This window comes from Monodon monoceros, unplaced genomic scaffold, assembly GCF_005190385.1.
Source record: "Monodon monoceros isolate NGI ecotype Baffin Bay Population unplaced genomic scaffold, NGI_Narwhal_1 Super_Scaffold_21, whole genome shotgun sequence".
Lineage (NCBI taxonomy): Eukaryota > Metazoa > Chordata > Mammalia > Artiodactyla > Monodontidae > Monodon > Monodon monoceros.
The window spans coordinates 43,862,434-43,872,613 of NW_021703778.1; the positions used below are offsets into that span (position 1 = coordinate 43,862,434).

At 39.1% G+C, this 10,180-nt stretch overlaps 1 pseudogene; it reads right to left on the reverse strand.

The window, feature by feature from the left end:
* Positions 1–283: 283 nt before the first annotated feature.
* On the reverse strand, positions 284–1,220 carry LOC114904954 (annotated as a pseudogene).
* Between the last annotated feature and the right edge of the window lie 8,960 nt (positions 1,221–10,180).

The following is a 10,180-nucleotide window of genomic DNA, read 5'->3' on the forward strand; positions in this document are numbered from 1 at the left end:
GGAATCAGTCCACAGTTTCTGATCTTCATGCAAGTTTTCTTTAGCAAGAAACATGCATTTCATGTTATCTTTGATGTCGAAGGGCACTTGAATGGTAAAGACTAGTGTTTGGATGTTACAGTCTATGCCATTAAACATTTGGTGCAGAGCGTCCGATGCCAGGACACAGCAATCCGAGATAACCCAGTCTTCACCTGTTGCTCACACCTCAGAATCTGGCGGGCCAAGCAGTGAGAAGCAGTGGGAAAGACAGGAAGCTTCGCTATTTCAGATGTGAGCATTTTCAGCGGGATGTCTCATGCAGTCTTGACTTGTCCAATTCCTTCAACTGCTCATAATGTCACAAAGAAAATAATATCCCAAGGACCAAGTCTCAACCAATTTGGCCAAAACCCTTTATATAGAGCAAAAAACCCTTCATTCTTCCATGTCTGTAACAATCCAGGGAACCTGTGTAGCTAGGGCATCTGCCATCTCAAAGGGCTCTGATTCATCATACTTGTTCTCACCATATTGACAGGGTTTGAGGCCAGGGCCCCCGCCAGCCCACAGGTGAAGCCTGAGCAGAAATGGTTATACACAGTGTCTCCCATCAAGCCCGAGAGAATGAGATGCTTCTTGGTTAGGTCGTAGACGGGCAGCTCCACACCAACAACAATAGCGGCCCTCTGAGCAGTAAGGGACACGCCCTTCCAAAGTCCTCTCGTTCCCTCTTGCTGGTAAATGTGAATGAAGTTGCCTATCATTCCTCCTTGAAGGGTGCTATTTTGTGCTTGCATCCGAATTTTCAAAGCATCAGTTGGATTAGCAATGGTTGAGGATATGACTCCAGAGAGAATTCCACAGATGACATTTATCAGAAGGGTTTCATCTTCCGGGCGCTCGACAAATAACCGCTTCAAGCTCTGGTAGACGCCTATCTTGATGGAGTCATAGGAAGCCTGGCGCGACATCGCAGGAGCAATCCCTGAATACAGTGCTTTCAGGCCTTCCTCTCTGCCTATCCTCACTAACGCATGCAACATTCCTCGCTACCTGATTTCTTTAAAGTTTGCATCATTCTTCTGGCCTTGAATCTGGAGCCGTGTCTTGGTTAAATCAACTGGAAAAGTACCGCACTCCGCTGTGATGGAGGCCAGGCCTCCGTACACGAAGGGCTTCCAGTTCAGGGCTGACATGCTCACCGCTGTCCCTTCTCCTTTGTTCACAGACGCATAGCCTCCAACAGGGTTTTTCTGGACCAGGGTTCAACCCCTGGTCCCCTGGTCGAGGAACTAAGGTCCCGCAATCCCCGCGGTACAGCAGGTGGCGGCAGCCCTGCACCCTCCTACTCCCCAGGCGCAGCAGCAGCCGGCTCCAGCGGCCGCACGGGATCTGGAGGAAAGCCATGTTCTTTTTCTTTCTTTCTTTTTTTTTTTTTGTGTGCAGTACGCGGGCCTCTCACTGTTGTGGCCTCTCCCATTGCGGAGCACAGGCTCCGGACGCGCAGGCTCAGCGGCCATGGCTCACGGGCCCAGCCGCTCCGCGGCATGTGGGATCTTCCCGGACCGGGGCACGAACCCGCGTCCTCTGCATCGGCAGGCGGACTCTCAACCACTGCGCCACCAGGGAAGCCCCATGTTCTTTTTGAGTGTGGACAATGTCTCGGTTAGTATTCTAGGCACTTGTCATGCATTATTTCTCAACAGTCCTTAGGGGTATGTGTTGTTATTTTCGTCCCCATTTCAGAGGAAGGGAGGTTGAGGTTTAGAGAATCTCAAGTAATCAGGGGTCGAGGAAGAATCTGAACTCAGAGGTTGATGCTTTTCCCCCACACACCCTGCTTCATGCACCCAACAGCACAACAGAATCAGGGCTGGCAGTGTTACTTCCAATCAGATGTTCAATCTAATGTTGTTTACACTAGAAGAGGTTAATGGTAAAGTAGTGTATGTTTTTAACAATCTTTATCAGCCTTTGTCAGATTAAAAGATATATTGCACAAAGAAAACATCGACAGGTTCCCAATTTATTGTGGAAATTGTACGGGCCATGTTCTCTATCTCTGATGCTATAAAAATTGAAACCAATAATAAAAATTAATTTAATTTCCAATTAAAATTAATTAGAAAATATCTATCTAATCACTTAAGAAATAAAACAATAAAATTCCAAAAACCTCTCCAAAACTCAAACACATTTTTTTTAAAAATTGAAATATAGTTAATGTGCAATATTTTGTTAGTTTTAGGTGTACTCCATAGTGATTTGACATTTGCATACATTATGAAATGATCATGACAATAAGTCTAGTAACTGTCTGTCTCCATACAAAGTTACTACAGTATTATTGACCATATTCCTTATGCTGTATATTATATTCCCATGACTTCTTTATTTTATAACTGGAGTCAAACCCATTTTCTTAATAGTTTGTTTGGAAATTAATAAAAAGAGAATACTTATATCAAAAACATGAAATGTGGCTAAAGTTGTCCTTAAAGGCAATGTGATAATAGCAAATGATTTCATTTTTTAAAAAGAAAGAATAGAAATAAATGGATGATGAAGTCATCTCAAGAAAACAGGTAAAAGAACAACAAGAATGCAAGTCAAACAGCAGAAAAGAATTTTTAATTGAATCAGAAATTCTGATTTAGAATGGAAAGACCCCCTCCTAGTGTAACTGACTAACAGACATAAGAAGAGGTTTTCTGGCTGAATTTCTAGAAAACTTAAGAACAAAGAGAAAACAAGAACCTACTGTATGGCACAGGGAGCTATATTCAATCCCTTGTAATAGACTATAATGGAAAAGAATGTGAAAAAGAATATATATGTATGTATATGTATAACTGAATCACTTTGCTGTACACCTGAAACTAACACAACATTGTAAATCAACTATACTTCAAAAAAATAATGACTCCTAGATTTATTAAAATTTAAACAAATTTTCTCTCCTCTCTCAGTAATGCTATAAGATTAGAACTCTTTGATTACATTTGCATCACGTACACCTTTATTTTTACTGGTTTGTGCATTTTGATTAAACGTATATTTTAAATAGCAAAAAAAAGAGAAAACGAATTTAGAAAAAATAAGCAGGTATAATCATAGATTTGAAGTAGATTTTAAAATATAAGAGAATAAATGTTATGGAAAAAATAGAACCTTTCAATGAAGTGAGTGTTTCGCTGGGAAAATTCAAAATTGACCTAAGAATAAAAACCTCAAACAAGTCAATGCACATGAAAGAAATGTAAAAATAGTTAAAGAATTTATTCTAAAATTTATCCTACGATCAGACAGATTTCTGTTGTTATTTTTAACTTTTAAGAAAGAGGTCACTTCCACGCTGAAAAAAAATCATGGAAAAAAATTCCAATTTTACAAAGCTGGCTTAATCCTTATCTTAAAATTTCATTGATAGCACAAATAGGATAAAGGCACATGCTCCATGATGTGGATGCAAAATTTGAAATCATGAAGGTTATATAAAAAACTAGGGTTTACGTAAAGAATTCAAAGACAGTTTTGTGTGAGGAAAATTTTCTGATTGGTCATGCCATTAAAGCCAAAACAACTTGATGGTATCCATTAAAACTGAAATATAATTGATAAAACTCAACACACTAACTTATGATTTTAAAAGAGTATTCCCATAAAATTTACTAAAATTAATAGCTTTGCCGTATATAAGCAGTCAAACAACAGTTGGAAACCATAATAGAGAAAGCGCTTATATTAAACTAGCAAGAAAAATCACATAATACCTAGGAATAATGCTACCAAGAAATGTGTGGAACCTTTATGATACAAACTCCCAAATTTTATTAAGAGATATTAAATAAGATTCAAAGGATGGGAGATGCATCATTCTCTATGACTTAATGATGTAAAGATGTTAATTTGATTCAAGTTAATTTACAAGCTTCAGAAATCTCAGTAACAATTCCCAATGTACTATTTTTTGGAGGAATTTCATAAGATAACTCTAAAGTACACGGGCTATGAAGGAGATAGGAATATGAAGGAGATAGGAATAAAAGAATCATGACTAGATATGCAAAATGCATAAAGCTACAATAATCAAACCAGTAGACCTATTAGTGATAGACTGAATGACTAGTCATTAAGCTCAAACCTACATGAGAGCTTAGCGTATAAACAAGGGCACATCTTACACTGGGAAATGGGTGGAATCTTTCAACAAATAGTATTGGTTCTTTGTGAGAAAATCAAGTCAGAGCTGCTCCTTATTACAAACACCAAAATAAATTCCAGATGGAGTCAAAATTTAGATGCAAAAATATTCTGTTGCATTAGTAATCAAGCAATGCAAATTAAAATGAAATGTTACTTTCTTTTTTTGTTATATTGGCAAAGATAGTTTTAAAAATCACTTGATCTTGGGAGAGTGTGGTGAGGAAGTCCCTTCATACTTCCGACCTGAATTTAAAAGAATTCAGCTCTTCTGAAGAGTGATATTTATTGGAAACCTCTAAAAATTTCAATTCTATGACCTGTACATTCCATGTCTTGGCATCTCTCCAGGGAAAAGATAAGACAGGTAGACAGATGGATAAGGAGACAAAGACATACCTACAAGTATTTTTATTTCAGTCATATCTGTAGTAAAGTTCAATAATTGGGAATTTGTTGAATATCATGTAGTCCCTAGGATGAAATATTATGCAGTCAATGAATAAACATTTTGAAGACTATTTAATAACATAGCAATATCCTTACTATGTAATGTTAAACAAAAAGGATGATACAAACTATATGTACATAAATATGCATATATAAAATAAACTCAATTTTATTAAAAATATATAAAAGTATAAAAATTGCAAATAAATAAAGAAAAATGTTAGCAGTGGCTATCCCTATGTGTGAGATTATAGAGTTTTAGTGATTATATTTTTCAAATTTCATAAGTTGAAAATGCAATAATTTTGTGAATAGAAAAAGAGTTAAAAAATCAAATAAAACAATAAAAAAAGTTAAAGGTAAAAAAATGAAGTAAAAAAAGTGGAAGAAGGAGAAATAAATATGTAACTTTTCAGGCATGTGGAAGAAATTTGAAGGCATGAAAGAAGTGGAAAAATCATGAATACAATTGTTCATAGATTTAATGCTTATAAATTAGCTTTTGCTAATTGTCTGAAAATCAAAACCAAATTTAAAAGCTATCACTAAGCTGAAAAAGTATTTGCAATAAAATTGACAAGACCACAGTAAATAAAAGAAAAAAAACAACTCATCTTTAAATAGAAAATAGATTATATTAACAGATAATGGTAGAAAAAATAAAAATATTTAATAAACATAAGAAAAAGATGTTATGAGAAATCAAAAAGTACATATTAAACTACATGGAAGTATTATATCTTCAAAAAATATTTACTGATACGACAACCGTTTACAACATAATATTAGGTGATAACGAAAAGCTGAACACATTTTATGCTCAATTTTATGAAAATAAATGTATTGCAAAATGAATGGAAGGCAATACACCAGATACAGTAGCAATGGCCATTTCTAGGTAGGTAGATTGGAGGTTATTTTGAATTTCTTCTTTAATGGTCTTCTATGGACTTTGTACATAGAAATATTGATACTACTTTATTGAAGCAGTGATGAACAAAGGATTTGAACATATACAAATGCATCCACTATCACTGCCTTTCATAGGAAGGACACCTCTTGAGTTAAGGACAAGCCTTCTTAAGAACAGAGTGTCAGAGATGAATGGATAAAAAGATGTGAGATATATATATATATATATATATATATATATACACGATGGAATACTACTCAACCATGCAAAAGAATGAAATAATGCCATTTGCAGCAACATGGATGGATTTAGAGATTATCATACTAAATGAAGTAAGTCAGAAAGGGAAAGACAAATACCATATGATATCACTTATATGTGGAATCTAAACTATGACACAAATGAACTTACTTACGAAACAGGAACAGGCTCACAGACATAGGAAACAAACTACCAAAGGGGAAAGGAGGTGGGGGAGGGATAAATTAGAAGTTTGGGATTAGCAGATACAAACTACCATATACAAAATATATAAACAACAAGGTCCTACTGTATAGCACAGGGAACTATATTCAATATCCTGTAATAAACCATAATGGAAAAGAATATGAAAAAGAATGTATATGTAGGTATAACTGAATCACTTTGCTGTACAGCAGAAACTAACACAACATTGTAAATCATCTATACTTCAATAAAAAAGGAAAGACCAGAGTGTCAGCATCCTGAGAGAAATCTGCACCAACAGGCAACAAAGCTTTTACCACTGGTCTAAAATTTTGTGCTTTCCAAAAGGGCTCTCTGAAACCTTAGCGGTTCAGTGGGTTTTACACCGGGGGAACAAGGATGCAGAAGAAGCCCCAGCCCCTCTCCCTCCTGCATCTTCCCACTTCCTCACCTCCCCTTCCTCCGCCTCTCCCCTTCTTTCCCACATCATCATCACTACGCTTCAACTACTGCATCTTTAAAAGATAAATATCTTTTTTTTTTTTTTTTTCTTCGGTACGCGGACCTCTCACCGTTGTGGCCTCTCCCGTTGCAGAGCACAGGCTCTGGAAGCACAGGACCAGCGCTCACGGCTTACGGGCCCAGCCGCTCCGTGGGATCTTCCTGGACCAGGGCACGAACCCGTGTCCCCTGCATCGGCAGGTGGACTCTCAACCACTGTGCCACCAGGGAAGCCCAAGATAAATATCTTTTAACATCTTTTTAAAAACTGGGTTCCTGAGTTTTTAAAGATGGGAACTGGAGTTAAAAACTCCACTGGGTTTCTCCTTGGTAAGAATCAAAAATATCTCCAATATGTGGACATCCACCCTCTACTTGGCCATGTCTTTTGAAAGTGGACTCACTTCTTCCCATCCCATTATCCTACAGCCCTAATGGTAAAAATTCTTTCTCACATGAGCTGAACTACTCCCTGCTATCTCCATACAACAGTCCTGCCCTCTGAAGACCCACAAAATAAACTTTATCCCTTTCCTTTTCCATATTATAACCTTTATCCTGTAGAAAAAACAGATAAACAAAAGGAAGAAAATAAAAACCACTTGGAATCCAGCCACCTATCTATAAGTCATGTTACCACTTTTCATGTTTGTACTCTGTGCAATTCCACATGTGCTTTTCAAAAAACAACATAAGGTAATGGTGAACACACTTCTTTTTAAACTTTTTTTCCCCACAATTTGACAATACATACAGACATCTCACACTAAACTTCAGTTATCTCTTAGTTAAAATCTAAAGTTCTGCACAAAAATGCTAATCAGAAATATATTTCTCATTATTTTAAATGGAAAAAGTTATAATGGGTTGCTGATCGACTCCAAACTTCCAGTCTCTCTCATAGGGTTGTTGTGAAGATGAATAATCACTGTCAAATGATAGGAGAGTGGCACTAGAGAAAGCCCAGTGCATGTCAGCCATAAGGTTTCTCCTGGTTGCTTACACGTCACACGGAGAATAAGGCAACATGCTCGTTCTAGTCGTCTTTGGGGAGGGAGGAGTCATGGGTTCTTTGAGACTGAGTTGATTCTCTCTATCATGAATGTGGGAGGTCTTGTCTTGCGACACGTGGCCTCAGTCCTGGGCCCTGGGTTGCCTTTCAGATAGTCACAGGTAAGAGTTTCCTCTCATCCTGCACAGATAGTTCTGAGCACAGGAGGGTGACTCCAGGAGACAGGGTAGGTGAGTCTAGTAGAAATTATAATAAATACTTAAAAAAATTTTTTATTGAAGTATAGTTGATTTACAACGTTGTGTTAATTTCTGCCATACAGCAAAGTGACTCAGTTATACATATATATTCTTTTTTTTAAAAATTTGTTTTTTGACAGGGACCATTTTTAAAGTCTTTATTGAATTTGTTACAATATTGCTTCTGTTTTATATTTTGGTTTTTTGGCTGTGAGGCATGTGGGATCTTAGCTCCCTGACCAAGTATTGAACCCTTACCCCCTGCATTGGAAGGTGAAGTCTTAACCACTAGACTGCCAGGGAAGTCCCTACATATATATATTCTCTTTCATATTCTTTTCCATTATGGTTTATCACAGGATATTGAATATAGTTCCCTGTGCTATACAGGAGGACCTTGTTTTTAATCCATCCTATACATACTAGTTTGCATCTGCTAATCCCAAACTCCCAGTCTTTCCCTCCCCCAACCCCCCACCTCCTTGGCAACGACAAGTCTGTTTTCTATGTCTATGAGTCTGTTTCTGTTTCACAGATAGGTTCATTTGTGTTGTATTTTAGAGTCCTATAATGAATACTTACTCAGTGTCTTCGTACCTACTGAGTCAGGAGTGCTGCTGAAAAGGGATGAGTCTGAGGATGTGAGCATTTCCCACAGTCTCGTGGGTTTAGAAATTCTACTTGGAAAGCCCTGATGTGACATTCAGTTGGAAGGTCTAGAAGAGCAGGATCCGGGCCTGGTTGGCTAGCACGGAAGCCAGGTTCCCATGGGTTTTTGTAACAATGCTGGCAGGCACCTGGGCCTCCTGGTGAAACATGCTTATTGTGTAAGCGCGTGTTGGTGGTGGGCACTGTGTAAGAAGTCACGGCTGTGGTATGCACGCACGGTCTGCTCTTCCTTGCCAGGCCTGAGTCAGCGCTTGAAACCATCTGAGGCTACCCAGGGGTACAAAAGTCACAGGCCATGGCACATGCCCGTCTAAGTCATTGCCACCAGCTGAGATCCTATGAATTTTAAAGAAGGGAGAGTCTATGGGAGGGCCCAGCTGGGGCCCAGCCGGAAGACATGTCACTTTCCTAGGAACACGGGAAGACAACTCTTTGGGTGGAATCTAACTTGATTTTTAAGATGAAGATTGCAAGCTCAAGCCAAGACTTCAAAGAATCATCTTGGTAGCTCTGGTTGGCCTCCACATTCTATGTGTCGTGTCTACCCTGCTGCAGAGGCTTGGCTTGAAGAGCAACGACTCCAAATCTGATGGCTGGATGGGGCCCCCAGCTGCCATCCAGTGAGTCCGATAGTCTCTGGACAGCCCTGCTCTTAGTGTCCCAGTAAAATTTGTAGAGAGGCCTTGCTTGACAATGATTTCTAACATCTCTGGGACTATCAGAACAGCACAGGAGCTGAAGGCTCCCGAGGGCTTGGTAGGTGCCAGGCACTGGGGTAAACATTTATATGAATGACAAAATGGGATGGTGGTGAGACACAGGATTTGTGGTTAATATGCCTGGGTTCAAATCCTGGCTCTACTGTTTGCCATTGGGTGATGGTGGGCATGGCATGTCTCTGTCTCCTTTCCTGTGCAGTGTGTGTGTGTGTGTGTGTGTGTGTGTGTGTGTGTGTGAGACAGGAGTCACTAACTAACTCATAGAGTTGTCATGAAGCTTAAATGAGATGAACATGGAGAATGTTTAGAGTAGCAACCACAGTGCCCTAAACACTGCCGGTCCTGGTACCTCACTCCAATGATATGCTGTGACTTATGTGGTGGCTGAAGCTGAGACTCTGGGGTCTTAGGCCCCGACCTAAAGGCGGGACTCTTGTAAGTGCTTTGAATCAAAATTTAAGTCCGAACAGTTTGACACTGCGTGAACTTTAAGTCCCAAAGCTTAACTGAATTGAACAGATTTAAATGTTGTCACTCTTTCCATTCTGATCGATATTTAAGCTCAGCGTTGTTTAAGACAGCTTAAGACCTTTATCACTTATCTTGCCCTTAATGCATAAAAGTCCATTTATCTTGCCCTTAATGGATTAAAAAAAGAATCCACCTATGCCATATTTTATTCCCGTGGAGAGTTTACTAAAATTTGACCTCAGCATTTCTAACCTTTGGCACAGATGGTTTAATTCTCTGCCACTAGTCTTGGAAAGGGTCACCCTCCCCCACTCAGAGCCACCTTGCCTACCTCCCCAATGTTCATCACTGGGGGAGAAGAAAGAGCCGCCCCTATCGAATCTGATTGCTTGGTACCTTGGGTACCCTTTCTGTGAAAATGTAACAGGGAGAGATTCCACACTCAAGGCACAGCTAATTTGGCTTACTGCCAGATTTCCGTCCATTCAACCTGATTTCCTTAGTCTTGGGGAAGAGGGCTAGTCCTTGTTTACTTTCTTGTGGTTCAGGTCTTCCCTCCAGGCTTTCCCCTTCC